This window comes from Pelodiscus sinensis, chromosome 7, assembly GCF_049634645.1.
Source record: "Pelodiscus sinensis isolate JC-2024 chromosome 7, ASM4963464v1, whole genome shotgun sequence".
NCBI lineage: Eukaryota > Metazoa > Chordata > Testudines > Trionychidae > Pelodiscus > Pelodiscus sinensis.
In genome coordinates this window covers 42,270,197-42,285,781 of record NC_134717.1, presented here as the reverse complement: position 1 = coordinate 42,285,781, position 15,585 = coordinate 42,270,197, and the positions used below count along the sequence as shown (strand labels likewise).

General features: G+C 45.6%; 1 protein-coding gene across 1 annotated transcript in view; it reads right to left on the bottom strand.

The window, feature by feature from the left end:
* RAPGEF4 (Rap guanine nucleotide exchange factor 4) overlaps window positions 1-15,585 on the bottom strand; it is a 230,577-nt gene that overhangs the window by 203,272 nt on the left and 11,720 nt on the right. The window lies entirely within an intron of this gene.

Genomic DNA, 15,585 nt, shown 5'->3' with positions numbered 1-15,585 from the left:
CACTTAAAATGTCTGGTATTTTCTGGTTTTTTCCCCCTGCCAGAAGGTGAAAATACTAGACACCTGGCAACCCTACGACACACTCGACAACTGGGCCTGGCCTCCCGCCCTCCCCCAGGCCTCCGACACCCCCCGCCCGCACACTCCCTGCTTACCTGGTTCCGCAGGGAAGCTGTGCTCTGACTTGATCAAGAAAACAAAATGGCCACCGGCAAAAAGCCTAAAGACCAAAGGGAACCAATGCCTTCCCTGGGTCTTAGGGTACGTCTAGACTACATGCCTCTGTCGCCAGAGGCATGTAGATTAGGCTACCAGGCATAGGAAAATGAAGCGGCGATTTAAATAATCGCCGCTTCATTTAAATTTACATGGCTGCCGCGCTGAGCCGATCAGCTGTTTGTCGGCTCAGCGTGCTAGTCTGGATGCGCGGGTGTCGACATCAAAAGTATTTGTCGACCACCCAGGTATCCCTCCTGGAATGAGACCTGGGTGGTCAACAGATGCCTTTGATGTTGACACCCGCGCGTCCAGACTACCGCGCTGAGCCGACAAACAGCTGATCAGCTCAGCGCGGCAGCCATGTAAATTTAAATGAAGCAGCGATTATTTAAATCGCCACTTCATTTTCCTATAACTGGTAGCCTAATCTACATACCTCTGGCGACAGAGGCATGTACAGGCAGTCCCCGACTTACGCGGATCCGACTTATGTCGGATCCGCACTTACGAACGGGGCTTTCTCGCCCCGGAGCTCACAGGCAGCGATCCGCCACCTTGACCTCCGGGGCGAGAAAAGCTGCTCCCGGTGCCCCTGGTCTGCCGGAGACGGTCTCCAGCAGACCAGGGGCACCGTGAGCGAAGCCCCAGCCGCGGCGCGGACCCGCGCCTCTGAGGCTTTGCTAGAGCAAAGCCTCAGAGGCGCGGCACCTCGCTGCCACTGCAGCTTTGCTCGCCGTGTCCCTGGTCTGCTGGGGGGGGGCCACAGCTAGTGTGCCCCCCCCCCCAGCAGACCAAGCTTTTGTTGCCGGACCCTGGGGCAGAGCAGCTGGGGCGCTGCCAGTTGGTCCCGCAGCACCGCTCTGGGCACTACTGGACCAACCCGGCAGCACCCGAGCTGCTCTGCCCCAGGTGTCCTGATTCAGCCGCTGCTGGTCAGTTTCAGCAGTGGCTGAATCAGGACGCCTGGGGCAGAGCAGCTGGGGTGCTGCTGGGTTGGTCCAGTAGCGCCAAGGAGCGGTGCTACTGGAGCAACCCAGCAGCACCCCAGCTGCTCTGCCCCAGGCGTCCCCAAGTCAGCCGCTGCTGAAACTGACCAGCGCTGACTACAGGAAGCCCAAGGCAGAGTTGCTCTGCCCCAGGCTTCCTGGAATCAGCGCTGATCAGTTTCAGCAGCAGCTGACTTGGGGACGCTTGGGGTTCTTAAGTTGAATCTGTATGTAAGTCAGAACTGGCGGTCAGTTTCAGCAGCGGCTGAATCTGGACGCCAGTTCCGACTTACATACAGATTCAACTTAAGAACAAACCTACAGTCCCTATCTTGTACATCACCCGGGGACTGCCTGTAGTCTAGATGTACCCTTAGTGCTTAACTTCCCCCCGTTCCTATCCCTATTCTGACCCTGCACGCACTGAAAGGGGCCATGCTGTTTTATTTATTTATTTATTTAGCTTAATAACTCGGAGTCCTTTTTTTTGCTCAGCAACTTTGGTCTCCCCCTGTTAACTCCCCCCCCCCCCAACAAATTTTTTTCCCCAGTGGTTTTTTTGGGGGAGGGGGCGGGGTGTTCGGTATTTTTGTTTAAACTATCTGGCAACCCTATTCATGAAAAGTAAGAACAAGAAACATCTTTCTTTCAATCCTACTAGCAGGAACAAACTTAACAACTTTGTTGGGCTTTTTTAAAGACAAAGCGTGAGAACGTTAATTTGCTAAAGAGGGTTGCTACAAGCCAAGGGGATGGGTTTTACATTTGGCTCAAATCGCAGTGAGTGGTGGTCACTCTTACTCTGGCTAGCTATGAGTGCCATGGTTTTGCACCAATACTAATGAAAGTTCTCTCCCCCGACGAAGCTAGTCGGAATCTGTAGCTTCCTAATATCGTCATACTATACTGTGAGGCAATCGTGGACAGTATCTGCTCAATCTTCTTTTTGATAAGAGAGAGTTCTTTAAGTCTCACAAGGTATTTCCTTCAGGGTCAGACCATTTTTGGTAGAATCTTTTCTTCACCTTCTTCAGTTTTACCAATATTCTTCAAAAAATTGGGATACCAGAACTATATGCAGAATTCCAGGATCAATCTCACCAATTCTGTACAGAAAGGTAAAGTCATCTTCTTTGCTCCCTACTCCCATTTATATATCAAAAGATCACATTAGCCCTTTCTGGCACAGCTAAGGGCCGCTAAGCTGCTTATTCACCATACCCCTATAATCATTCCCAGAGTCTCTACTTTCCAAAAAACAATCCCCTGATCTGGAGGTATAGACTGCATGCCTTGTCCCTAGATGCATCACTCTTGGATATGGGAGGTCTGCCTTAACTGCACTCACCCCTGTAACCACTCCCAAATTTCTGTACAGTGCCCATTCTACAGAAAGAGTTCTGCAGCACTGAGACAAGGGGAAACATGCCAGTGCTAGCACTCTCTTCTTTTCTCCGATGGCAGACTCGAAGAGTTTTAGTACATCTCTGCTTGCACCTACAGAGTGAATAATACAGCTCTCAGCCTGTCTCAGACATGGAGTTTTGCCTGCATAAAAACTGCAGTTTTCAGTACAATACTAACAATGGGAGTTTTACTTAAGCTAATTTGTATTAAACTTTTATGAACTATAACACTAGCACTAGTTTTTGAATGAAGAGTGGTTTGACTTAATAAAGAACTATAATGGAGCTACAGGTTGAACCTCTGTAATCCAGACTTCCCTAGGCCAGCAACACACCTGGCCCAGCATCATCAGTGATTCTGTGGGTGCTCAGGCCCTGGAGTACTCACTGGAAAAATTGGTGGGCTGAGATCAGGAGCACTGCCAGACTTGGTAAAAACGGAGCCTTGGCACCCAGGGAGCCAAAGCAGCAGAGCCCCTGCACCAAGAGAGTTGGAGCAGCAGAGTCCTGGGGGCTGGTAGCTGGAAGCAGAGAAACCAACACTGACCTCCCCTGGTCTGCCAAACCCCCTGCTTCCGGACTGGTCAAAACCTGAGTGCCAAACCAGGGAGGTTCCACCTGTAGCTAAGCGTTATACTTTAATGAACTTATTCCTTAAAACACCAGTTAAACTCAGGTTTGATCACGCTGGCTGCTTAAGTCTTTTAATGAAATCATCATCATTAAATTAATATTAACAATCTAATTATGACAAAGTGTTTTCTACTTTTAGGTACAAGCTGCATAGCAAGGAACAATGTCGATATAGTATAAAACAAATTAACTTCCTTTTTTATGGCAGCTATCTTATTAAGGGGTTGAAGATTTGGTTTTAATAGATAAAGGAAGTTTTAATGTTACGTCTAACTGGTTTAGCTCTCTGCTTCAAGTGCAGAGCTCATTCATATCAATCTAAAAAGGACAACTGATCATTTAGTTGCGTATTGTGACACAGATGTTCTTTCACTGCTGAAGTGAAAGTATTCCCCAGACTGCTGGGAGACTTAGTGTTGGAAACTGATGAGAATAGTTCTGGATACATTGTAGCTCAAAACAAAAGTTATGGGCTTGATGCAAGAATTACTAAATGAGGTTTTGTGGCCTGTGTTACGTAGGTGGTCAGACCAGTTCACTTAAAAACTACTTGCTTATAAAAATCAAACCTAAAAATGTTGCAGAACGCTATTACTGAAAGATGGCTTACTTTCTCATTTTACCATATAGTTATAGAATAAATTGATTGGAAAATAAATGTACTTACATTTCAGTATACTAGAAGATTTACCTGGCACTGCTCGGGACCTTAATTCAATTAATTTTTGGTTTTTGGAAAATAAAATGAAAATTTACTTGCTTCATTTTCTGGGGTGAAGTTGGGGATGAAGTGGTTCAGTTTGCAGGCGGCCCTGGGGAGAGAGGACTATCCCAGCCATCTCTCACTGCAGCAGCTTGGGCCAGGTGAGAAGTACCTTTTGATGGCTACTGCAGCTCTAGTGGCAAAGCCGAGGGAAGGGTGTATGTCCCCCAGCTGGGGAAGGTCCAGGTTTATCTGCTCCCTACACTCCCCAGCAGAGTGAGGAGTGTAGCAAACTGGTCACTTTCCCTGGAAGAACAACCAGCAATGTTTCTGTATGAATCGGGAGGACAGGGGGGCAGGGAATTTAACCACCTACCCTCTCTAAGGGATACCCGAGAGGGTGGAGGTTCAGGGCTGGGGCAGTCCCAGAGCAAGAAGTGCGCCACCAGCCAGCCCATTCATCTGCCGGGTGATTCTGTCTCTTTTCTATAAGGTATTATGTGCAACTGTACAAGTAGCGGGGAGCTGCATTCCCTCCTGCCAACTCTGAAGGGCTCCTGGGGGGGTGAAAGACTCTGGGGTTGGGGCCATCCTGGGGGGGCATCCCAGGTTAGCCCCTTTCATCTGACTGTCTCTTTTCTGTATGGCTTTATGTGAAAAAAATCCCAATCCAGGTACATCCCAATTTCCTGGCACAACCAACCCCTTACTTTGGTTTAAGTAGAGGAAGCTGCATACTACGTTTGGTGGTTCTAACTCTTACTGTTTAGGAAGAGTTCTTGAAAAAACAGATGCACAGACAAGACTCACAAGCAGACTCACAGAGAAACTCACTCAAACATATAGGAGATTACTAATATGCCTCTTCAAAACAATGGCATGGTTTTCCTGACTGTAAAATTTTCATGTCCTCCATCTTCTTATTCTATTCCTCTTTTGACCTGTTTCTTGCCTGGTTAGACTGCTTAACCACTTTACGGCATGCACACACAAGTGGACAGCATCATTACTAATGGCATAACCCTGCTCAATTATGTCAATCTCTGTCCTCTAAAGTGATAGAAATGTAGCCGTGTTAGTCTGGGGTAGTTGAAGCAAAATGCAGGACAATGTAGCACTTTAAAGACTAACAAGATGGTTTATTAGATGATGAGCTTTCGTGGGCCAGACCCACTTTCTTCCACTATTTGATCTGAGGAAGTGGGTCTGGCCCACGAAAGCTCATCATCTAATAAACCATCTTGTTAGTCTTTAAAGTGCTACATTGTCCTGCATTTTGCTTCAACTGTCCTCTAAAGGACATTTTAGCCTTGATTTATTTGATAATCAGGATCTCAGATAACACCTGATATTTATCCTTAGAATCATAGAATCATAGGACTGGAAGGGACCTCGAGAGGTCATCGAGTCCAGCCCCCCGCCCTCAAGGCAGGACCAAGCTCCATCTATACCATCCCTGACAGATGTCTATCTAACCTGTTCTTAAATATCTCCAGAGAGGGAGATTCCACCACCTCCCTTGGCAATTTATTCCAATATTTGACCACCCTGACAGTTAGGAATTTTTTCCTAATGTCCAATCTAAACCTCCCCTGCTGCACTTTAAGCCCATTACTCCTTGTCCTGTCCTCAGTAACCAAGAGGAACACATTTTCTCCTTCCTCCTTGTGACACCCTTTTAGATATTTGAAAACCGCTATCATGTCCCCCCTTAATCTTCTTTTTTCCAAACTAAACAAGCCCAGTTCATGAAGCCTGGCTTCATAGGTCATGTTCTCTAAACCTTTAATCATTCTTGTCGCTCTTCTCTGTACCCTTTCCAATTTCTCCACATCTTTCTTGAAATGTGGTGCCCAGAACTGGACAGAGTACTCCAGCTGAGGCCTAACTAGTGCAGAGTAGAGCGGCAGAATGACTTCATGAGTTTTGCTTACAACACACCTGTTGATACAACCTAGAATCATATTTGCTTTTTTTGCAACAGCATCACACTGTTGACTCATGTCATGATTATGAGGGTTAGCCAGCAGCCTGGGGATTAAGGGGTTAACTACACCTAGCCAGGTGGAGTGACCAATAAGAATGTAGGTGGGACTTTTCAAACTGGGACAAAGGAATTTGGGTCTTTTTTTTTTTTTTTTTTTTTTTGTCTCGCTGAGTGAGCTCTCTGCAGCTACAGAGAGGGACAAGCATGTCTCTCTCTCTCCAAGACACCATTCTTCATTTTCTGTAAGTAGGGTAAAGTTTAGGCAGTTTCGTTAGGTTTTATTGTTTTAAGGATTGGGTATGGGATCTGAGATCTGGCACTGTTTAAAAGATGTTTTGGCTTTTCTTTGTAACTAAGTTCTAGGCCCATGGAGTTTCTCCATGAGTATATTTTGTTACCTCCCTATCTAGTCATTATGTTTGCAACAGGAATATTGTTGTAATAATAAAGGTTCTTTCTTTTCTTTTATTAACCTGGCAGTGGTTAATTGTGTGCCTTGATTTTTATTTTAGGGGTAAGATTTCCCAAATGATCTTTCCCCTGATTTCTTTATCAACATTTGGGTGGTGGCAGCGGAAGTTTTATTCCCAAGATCTAGGTTTTTAAGATCTTGGGGGGAAGTTTTATACCAAAGCCTGGTAGATAAGGCTTTGGGGTACACTTGCTGGCCCCCACTTCTGCATTTATCATGCCAGAGTGGGGAAGGAGCCATGACAACTCATATTCAACTTGTGGTCCACTATGACCCCTAGATCCCTTTCCGCCATGCTCCTTCCTAGACATGCAAATCCCTTTCCGCCATGCTTCCTTCCTTGCAAGCAAATGTATATAACAGACATTAGCAAAAGCCCCCTAGAACAGTGGTCACCAGCCAGTAGATCAGGATCTACTGGTAGATCTTGGAGCCTTTGACAAGTGATCCTGACTGGTTTGGCTAAGAGGCTATCAAGTGCCTGCACTTCAACTGCCCCTCCCCCACACTGCTGCTTATCTCCTGCCCTTTGCCTTGGAGCTGTCTCTCCCCTAGTGAGCCTCCTGCTTGCTGTGCAAGCAGGGGAAGGAGAAGAGTGGCACTGATGTCAAGGTTCCCCCTCTCCCACCCTGTATCCTATCTCCACAGAATGGAAGGGGGCACAACAGGACTTGGGATGGAGTTTGCTTGCTGCTTTTGGGAGTGGTACAGAGCCAGGGCAGGAGTGAGCCTGCCTTAGCCCCACTGCACCACCACCCAGGAACCACCTAAGGTAAGCAAGGCCCAGCTGGAGCCCACATCCTGAAACCCTACCCCAGTCACGAACCCCCTCCAACACTTCAAACCTCTGTCCTAGCCCTGAGCATCCCTGCATCCAAATGCTGTCCCAGAGCTTGTCCCTAGAACCCCCTCCTACTGCCTAACTGCCTGCCCCAAGAGCAGCTCAGAGCCCTCCTCATACTCCAAATCCCTTAATCCAAGACAAGAGCCTGCACTCCAACCCTCTGCCCCAGCCTGATGAAAGTGAGTGAGGATGGGCAAGAGAGGGAGGATGCATTACAATTAATTATTTGTATGTTGCTCAGTGTTCTACAAGCCACCGAAATCATTGGAATCCTTGTCCTTAAGAGTCTACTAGGGGGCTGTGCCCCCTGCTCACGGCACTCACCAGCCCCCCCTTTTGGAGAGGGGTAGGAAACCCCAGCTCTCTCTGCCCCCAGCCACCAGGGAGGGTTGGGCCCCAGCCGCACCAGCCTGGGCCCCTTCTCCCTCTCCCGGGAACCAGGGTCCCTTCTCCCTCCCGACCCCACCAGCCTGGGCCCCTTCTCCAGCCCCCGGCAGCCAGAGTCCCTTTTCCCCTGCCAGCCTGGGCCCCTTCTTCCTCCCCCATCCCTGCAGACCAGAGTCCCTTCTCTCCCCCAACCCTAGCCACCCCCTCTCCTGGCTGCAGCATGTGCCAGGCTCAGCTCCAACTCCAGTGGCCAGGGAGGCGCAGTGAGGCACTGGTAGTGCAATGCGCACATGGCACTCGGGGCACTGCAGCTTGCTAAAGCAGGGAAAGCCGCTGGCCCGTCCTTTCCCCATGCAGTCCTACCTGCGCTGCTCACTGCTCCTGCTCACAGAGCCCAGGGCCACCTGTCTGCCTGCTGGGAGTGGAAGGGAAGGAGCCAATAGGTTGGTGCAGTGGCTCCCCTAGGCGACTCACTGCAGCTGCCAGAACAACCCTAAGTGCAGCCATTGGGAGAGGGTGAGTCTCTGTTGGGGGAACCAGACTTCAGGTGGTTGGGCACCACGTTCCAGATCCCCAAGTGCCTGGTGGCAGAGGAGCTCCCAAGAGCCTGCTGCTGACACATAAGCCCATCTGGGAGCCCCACTCCTAGCCCCTGTGTCCGGGCTGCTGTCCCAAGCACCGCACCCTCACCTCACCATCCTTGGGATATCACAGTTGGGATGTGGGGTCTGCCGACTACTGTACCATGTTTCTTGGTGTTAAAAACCCTGTGGGATGGGTGGAGAAAGGAGAAGAAGGGGCTTGGTTTAAAATAGCAATTCCAAGTGGCGAGGGGAAGCCGCAAGTTTGGCCTTGAGCTGGGAGAGGGGGGACGCAGAGTGACATGTGACGTGATTCTGTCGTTCCTCTGGGAAAACTTTTCTTAATACGTGGAGACACAATCTGTTGGTCACAGAAAAATAACACGAGATGTTCTGGGGCTCACTCACTGGTTGCTAAGTTTTCCCTTTGGCTGTCTGTTATATAAATGCTGAGAGAGAGAGAGAACACGAGAGACAAGGACAGAATAAAAGAAGGGACTTAAAATATGAGGACATGTCAAGAGATGGTGTTAACTTTAATGGAATGGAGAACACTCAGCCTTTCCCAGGAGGTGCCCAGCATCCAGTGAGGCAGTTCTACTAATCCCATACATTAAAGAAGTCCTGAGTTTGGCCTCCCAAAATCATCAGGTATTTTTAACATAAAGCTGGAGGGGGATAATTTGCATTCAGCTTCAAAGTCTTTAGGGTTCATGTTTTCAATCTTCACCCACACACCCCTATCCATAGGAAACAAAAAAAAACACACCCTAAGCTTATCATCTATCACAACTTTAGGAGTTACGACTTTATGAAAAACACCAAATATCACTAGAATTGCAATAAACTCATGAGAAGTGGAAACACCGATAATCTAATTTGTTTATACATAAGCATCTCAGAGCAGAGATTGTATCTTTCTGGGGGAAAAAAACAACCCATTTCCATATATGCTGTTTGTTTGCCTATGTTTTTCCATTTGGAAAAACATTTGTCATGGAAACAAACACTGTATACATTCAGGCAATTCTGCTGAGCGAAAACAGTCTCTTTTTTTTCCAATGCAAAGGTCAACTTTCAAGCTGTAACAGTTGTGAGAGAAAAATGTATTTGCTGAGTAATGACATTCATAGAGATTTACCTTCTGATAGAAATTCATTATTTGAACAGTGCAGCAGTAACAGTAAGAGTGTTCTAAGCACAGGAAAACATACATCTATTTTTCATAATAAGATTACCATTACAAAAATGATAAATATATTCCATATTAAAAAGATACTAAAAATTACAAGGAAACATATCTGTTGCATTTGTGAAAATATTCTTTACACATAATGCACATTTAAGAACTGAAATACGGATCAAATGTCATTGAATTAAACACACAAACTCTCCTAAATATAAACTAGCATTCACAAAGACAGCATTCCTTTTGATCAGGATGGCTCAATAACATTACATTAACTGGAACATTTGCTTTATAATAGACATTTAAAGGGTTTTAATGCACAGAGTACTTTACATCAATTGTTTGAAATGTACAGCATACTCCTGGAGAAATTGTGCCACTGCACAATGCCAAATTTTGCAAAAAAATTCATGCGCATGCTGAGTTTCCTTTACCCAACAGAAATGGGCTGCAAGGCTGCTGGCTGCCACTGGGGGAAAGGGGGTACTGGACCCAGCAGACCCCAGCTCACACACAAAAGACCCAGCCTGGAGGTTGGGGAGAGAGCTAGAGGATTCCCAAAAGCTGCAGTTCCCACCATGCCCGGAAGAAAGGAGACAGTGGAGCACAAACTCCACACAAGCCTAGAATCTACCATTAAACTGTTTCTCCCTCTGGATCCCTGGACTCTGAGGGTGCGTCTACACTAGCAAGATTTTGCGCAAAACAGCTGCTTTTGCGCAAAATCTTGCCACCTGTCTACACTGGCCGCGAGTATTTGCGCAAGAACACTGACTTTGTACTGTACAAAATCAGTGGTTCTTGCGCAAATACTCAGATGCTCCCGGTCAGGGATAAGCCCTCTTGCGCAAGTATTCTTGCACAAGAGGGCCAGTGTAGAAAGCCAAGTTCATTTCTTGCGCAAGAAAGCCCGATGGATAAAATGGCCATCTGAGCTTTCTTGCGCAAGAAAGCGTCTACACTGACACTGATGCTTTTGTGCAAAAGCAAATCTTTTGCGCAAAGGCACATGCCAGTATAGACACTCTCTTGCGCAAATACTTTTAACGGAAAAACTTTTCTGTTAAAAGTATTTGCGCAAAATCATGCCAGTGTAGACGCAGCCTGAGGGTTAAGGAGGCAGGTGTATTGGCTGGGGGGAGGGGAAGACAGAGAAATAGGGTTGTGATAGGGATTTCTTTAACTTTATACTCCTGAAGGAATTTCTGAGTGTCTGTCAGCAAGTATGTGTGTAACAATACAGTATTTTTTTTAAATAAATTACCAAAATAAGTGAAAGTGGTGTGATTAGGTAGTGTTATTTTTACAAATACAATTTACACAATTTAAAAATATCTGCAGAATTTTTAATTTTTCAGCACAACAGAATAATATGATTTAGTGGAAAATATAGTCTAACATAAATCTAGCTATGAGAATCCATGAACACAGCTTTATCCTTATTGCATCTTCACCCATAAATAGTCTAGCTTAATGCTACCATTAATAAATATTTTAAATGTACAGAAACTATGAGAGAACTGCTGGAAGATTACATTGCCATATATAAATTCTGACAGTTGTTTAATTAAGAGATCATCCACTAAAGCCATTAAAGTTAGTGTGCATTAACTCTACTAAAAAATTAGTAAGCATACTAAGAGTGGCTATAGTACAAAATACCATTAGCAGAATAACAACAGAATGAAGGAAATACAATATGACCTTCAGAAAGGTAGCCATGTTAGTCTGTATCTGCAAAAACAATGAGGAGTCCTGTGGCACCAAGACTAACCAATTTATTTGGGGCATAAGCTTTTATGGGTAAAACCCACTTCGTCAGATGACTTGGAGTGGAAATTACAGAAGCAGGAATATATATATAAGTAAGTAGCCCAATGTCTGTGACTCTGTAACGCTGAAACGCTGGCTGTTCCCCCTGGGCGGTGCTGTTGCCTCCTGCCGTGGCGCTCGGCTGACTGTACCTCTCAACTGTACCTCCCAACTGGGCCACCACACGGGAGCACATGGCACAAGTGGCCGTTTTGGGTCCGCGCTCCCTATGCAGCACAAGGGTGCTACGGGGAGCGTGGAGCCCAAACAGCCGCTTGCACCCGCGCAGCGGTCCAGCTGAGCGGCACAGAAGTCAGCCAAGTGCCATGTTGGGAGGCAACAGGGCCACCCAGAGTGAACAACCAGGGGGTGAGGCCTGGACGAGCGTGCATCTCTGATGTCAGGAAAAGGTGCCGGATTCAAAAGGAGGAAAGTGGAGCAGACACAGAGGATGCGGAGGAAACAGAGAGAAGAACGGAGGAGGCAGAGGACAGCGAGAGAGAGAGAGAGAGTGAGAAAGACCCAACAGGAGGAGGAGAAGAGAAACACAGAGTGAGAGGTGGGAGGAGGAGAAGAGAAAGAAAGAGAGACAGAGAGAGAGGCAGGAGTTGGACGAGAGCTGGGGGGGAAGGGGGGCAGAGAAAGAGAGCCGGAGTGAGAGACCGGAGGCTCAGGAGAGAAGACTGACGTGGAGGAGAGATGTGAAAATGACGGGATAATTGGCTAGTATATATAGAAGTACTAGTATAACAAAAAAGGGAATAACTTATCAAGAGCAGGACCAGTATTAATGAGGCCAGTTCAGTCAAGGTGGATGTGACTCACTCACAGCACTTGATGGGGAGGTATGAATACCAAGAGAAGGAAAATTGCCTTTGTAGTGAGATAACCAATCAAAATTCTTATACAGTCCTAATTTGATAGTATTAAATTTGTAAATTAATTGCAGTTTTGCTGTTTCTATTTGTAATCCTGTTTTGAAGGTTTTTTGCAGTAGGATAGCTACTTTTAAATTCATTACTCAATGTGCAGGGAGGCTAAAGTGTTCCCCTCCTGGTTTTTGTGTGTTTCCTTTCTTGATGTCCAATTTGTGATCATTTATACTTTGGCACAGAGACTGTCCAGTTTGGCCAATATACATGGCAAAGGGGCAGAGCTGGCACTTGATAGCATATATCACATTAGTAAATGCACAGATGGATGAGCCCCAATGGTGTTGTTTATGTGGTTAGGTCCTGTGATCGTGTCATTTGTATAGATATGGGGTTTGTTGCACGGATGGGTTCCTGAGTAAGTGTTTCTGTGGTATGGTGTGTGGCTACTGGTGAGTATTTGCTTCAGGTTAGGGGCTATCTGTAGGCAAGGGCTGGCCTGTCTCCCAAGGTCTGTTAGAGCAAGGGATCATTTTCCAAGATAGGTTGTAGATTGTCAGGAGTTGTCCAGCTGTATGGAGACTCTCCTCAGACCCTATTCTACCAGCACTCCAAGCTATCTTCAAGACACCACTGACTTCCTGAGGAAACTACAGAGCATCAATGATCTTCCTGAAAGCACCATTTTGGCCCCCATAGATATAGAAGCTTTACACTCCAATATTCCAGAAGAGGATGGACTCCTTAATGGGGCAGAGGGGCTGAGCTACCCCTGGCCTGCCAGTGGGTGAGTGGACAGGTGAATCAGTTCCTTGTGGGGAAGGGAAGCCAGACCTGATCTTCCCCCAGCCAACCAGCAGCCAGGTGACTCCTTGCAGGGAAGGGGGGGGGGCTGCTGGCCGGTGGTGAGCGGAGCTCCCCCCACTCCATTTGGCGCTGTAGCCGAAGAGCTTGGAGGCAGGGGAGGCCACTTACCTGGGCCAGTGGCTGGTAGGGATGTGAAAGGTTAACCAATTAGCCAGTAAGCATCACCCTTATTCGGAGATGTTTACAAGTTTCAGTTAACCAGTAGGGCTGGAGCAGATCCCCGCCCACCATGGGCAGGGGACTGCTCCAGCCCTGTGGGACCCACTGCAAATGGAGGTTGCTCTGGCCATCCAGAGCAGCCTCTGGCTACAGCGGTCTTGGGTGCCCCACAGGCAGGGTCTGCTCTGGACTGGCCAGAGCAGCCTTTGTTCACTGCAGGCTTGGGCACTCTGCAGGCAAGCAGGGAGGCTTCTCCAATCCAGCTGGCCTGGAGCAGCCTTCCCACCTGCCCTTTGATCAATTAACCAGTCAACCAATTAAACAGGATTTTACATCCCTGGTGGCCAGCAATATGGAAAGTCCTGACCCCAGCTGGCCACTCTCTTCCTGGTACGGCTACTCTCAGGTGCACACCCTGCAATATAAATGTCTCCCGCACTCACTGCTGCCTGAGGTCATTGTGGAACATAATTCTATCTCCTATTGGAACCTCCCCATTCCATGCTATCAAAATGGCATATCCCATTTTCCTGGCACAACCAAACCCTGACCTTGTTTTCAGTTAGGAAAGAGGAAGCTGCATACCAAATTTGGTGGTTCTAGTTCTTACTGGTTAGGAAGAATTCTTGAACAAATGGACTCACATCAGACGGATGGGCTCATGGACAGACAGATGTGCAAACTGTCTAAAATATATATGGATAGATTGTATAATGGTCTTAAGGGACATAAGACAAGAAAAGCTGTCTTCATTTATCACTATCAGAAAACTGTACTGTTAAATAGGAAACTAGAAAATGTTGGGTGAAACACTATGATGTTGCTTCCATAGAATTATTATAAATATAAAACTGGGCTAGCAACTTAGAAATACATAGAAAGCACTGAGTGCTTCCTTTTAGACTTAATATACATTTAAAAAAATATGGCTGTCATAACTTGCCTGATATATTTTTAATAGCAAGCCACTGCTACATCACATAGGATGGTAACTTGAGTGAGATCATGGGATTTTTTTATTACCATGTATTCCCCTTTCAAAATCCCAATTTTCCACTTTACCGTGTCTGCAATATCACTATCAGTGCTACTCCTGTTTGCATTTATTACTAAGCATATAAAGAGCTGGCTAGGTCCCAAGCTTGTGTACAGTGAGCCAGATGGGAAATCCTGAATCAAATGTTTGGCTTGATTTTACAATCCAGCCTTAGTCTAACTCTCTGTGAAATAAATGAAAATTTGACCTGATTAGTAACTGCAAGATCATTGTTCCACGTTATTTTATTCTTGTTAGAGCTAAATAAAGGAGATCTAAAGTCTGCTAGGGTGACAAGAAATAAAAAGTAGGAATATCGCAAGATTTTAAAAAGTAATTGCATGGTTAAACAATAATAGAATATAATTTATTTAAATATTCTTGGATGTTTTCTACATTTTCAAATATATTTATTTCAATTACAACATAGAACATAAAGTGTACAGTGCTCACTATTTGTATTTCAAATATTTGCACTGTAAAAAACAAAAATAGTATTTCAGTTCCCCTAATACAAGTGCCATAGTACAATCTCTTTATTATGAAAGCTGAATTTATAAATGTAGAAATATGGACAAAAAATTGTGTTAAAAAATAAATCAAGGTACTGTAACGCTTTAGATCCCACAAGTCCACTTAGTCCTTTTTCTTGTTCAGATAATTGCTCACAGACAAGATTGTTTACATTTGCAGTAGATAATTCTGCCTGCTTATTTACATCACCTGAAAGTGAATCTGGCATTTGTATGGCACTCTTGTAGCCGGTGTAACAAGATATTTATTTGTCAGATTTGTTAAAGGTTCCTATGTCCCTTCATACTTCAACCACCATTCCAGAGGACATGATTCCATACTGATAACAGGTTCTGCTCAGTAAGGATACAAAACAGTGCAGATCAACACACGTCCATTTTCATCATCTAACTGATGTTCTTGTTTGGTGGTTTTGGGTTTTGTAGTTTTCACACTGGATTTTTGCTCTTTTAAGACTGTTGAAAGTATGTTCCATATCTCATCCCTCTTGGATTTTGGAAGGCACTTCAGTTTCTTAAATATGGGGTTGAGTTATATAGCTATATTTAGAAGTTTCACATTGGTACCTTTTTTGTGTTTTGTCAAATCTGCAGTGAAAGTGTTCTTAAAATGAAGAACATATGCTGAGTCATTATCAGAGACTGCTATAACAGGAAATATATGGCAGCATATAGGTAAAACAGCAGAAGACATATTTTCCCAGAAAAATTCAGTCAGAAATTTCATTAACAATTTTTTTAACGAGCATCATCAGTATTAAGGCATGTCCTCTGGAACGCATGAACGTTTAGCACATCTGACAAGTAAATTCCTTGTGATGTCAGCTATAAAAGTGTCATGTAAGTATCTGTTATTTTTCAGGAAACATTCAAGAAGTGGGCAGCATTCAAGAAGTGGG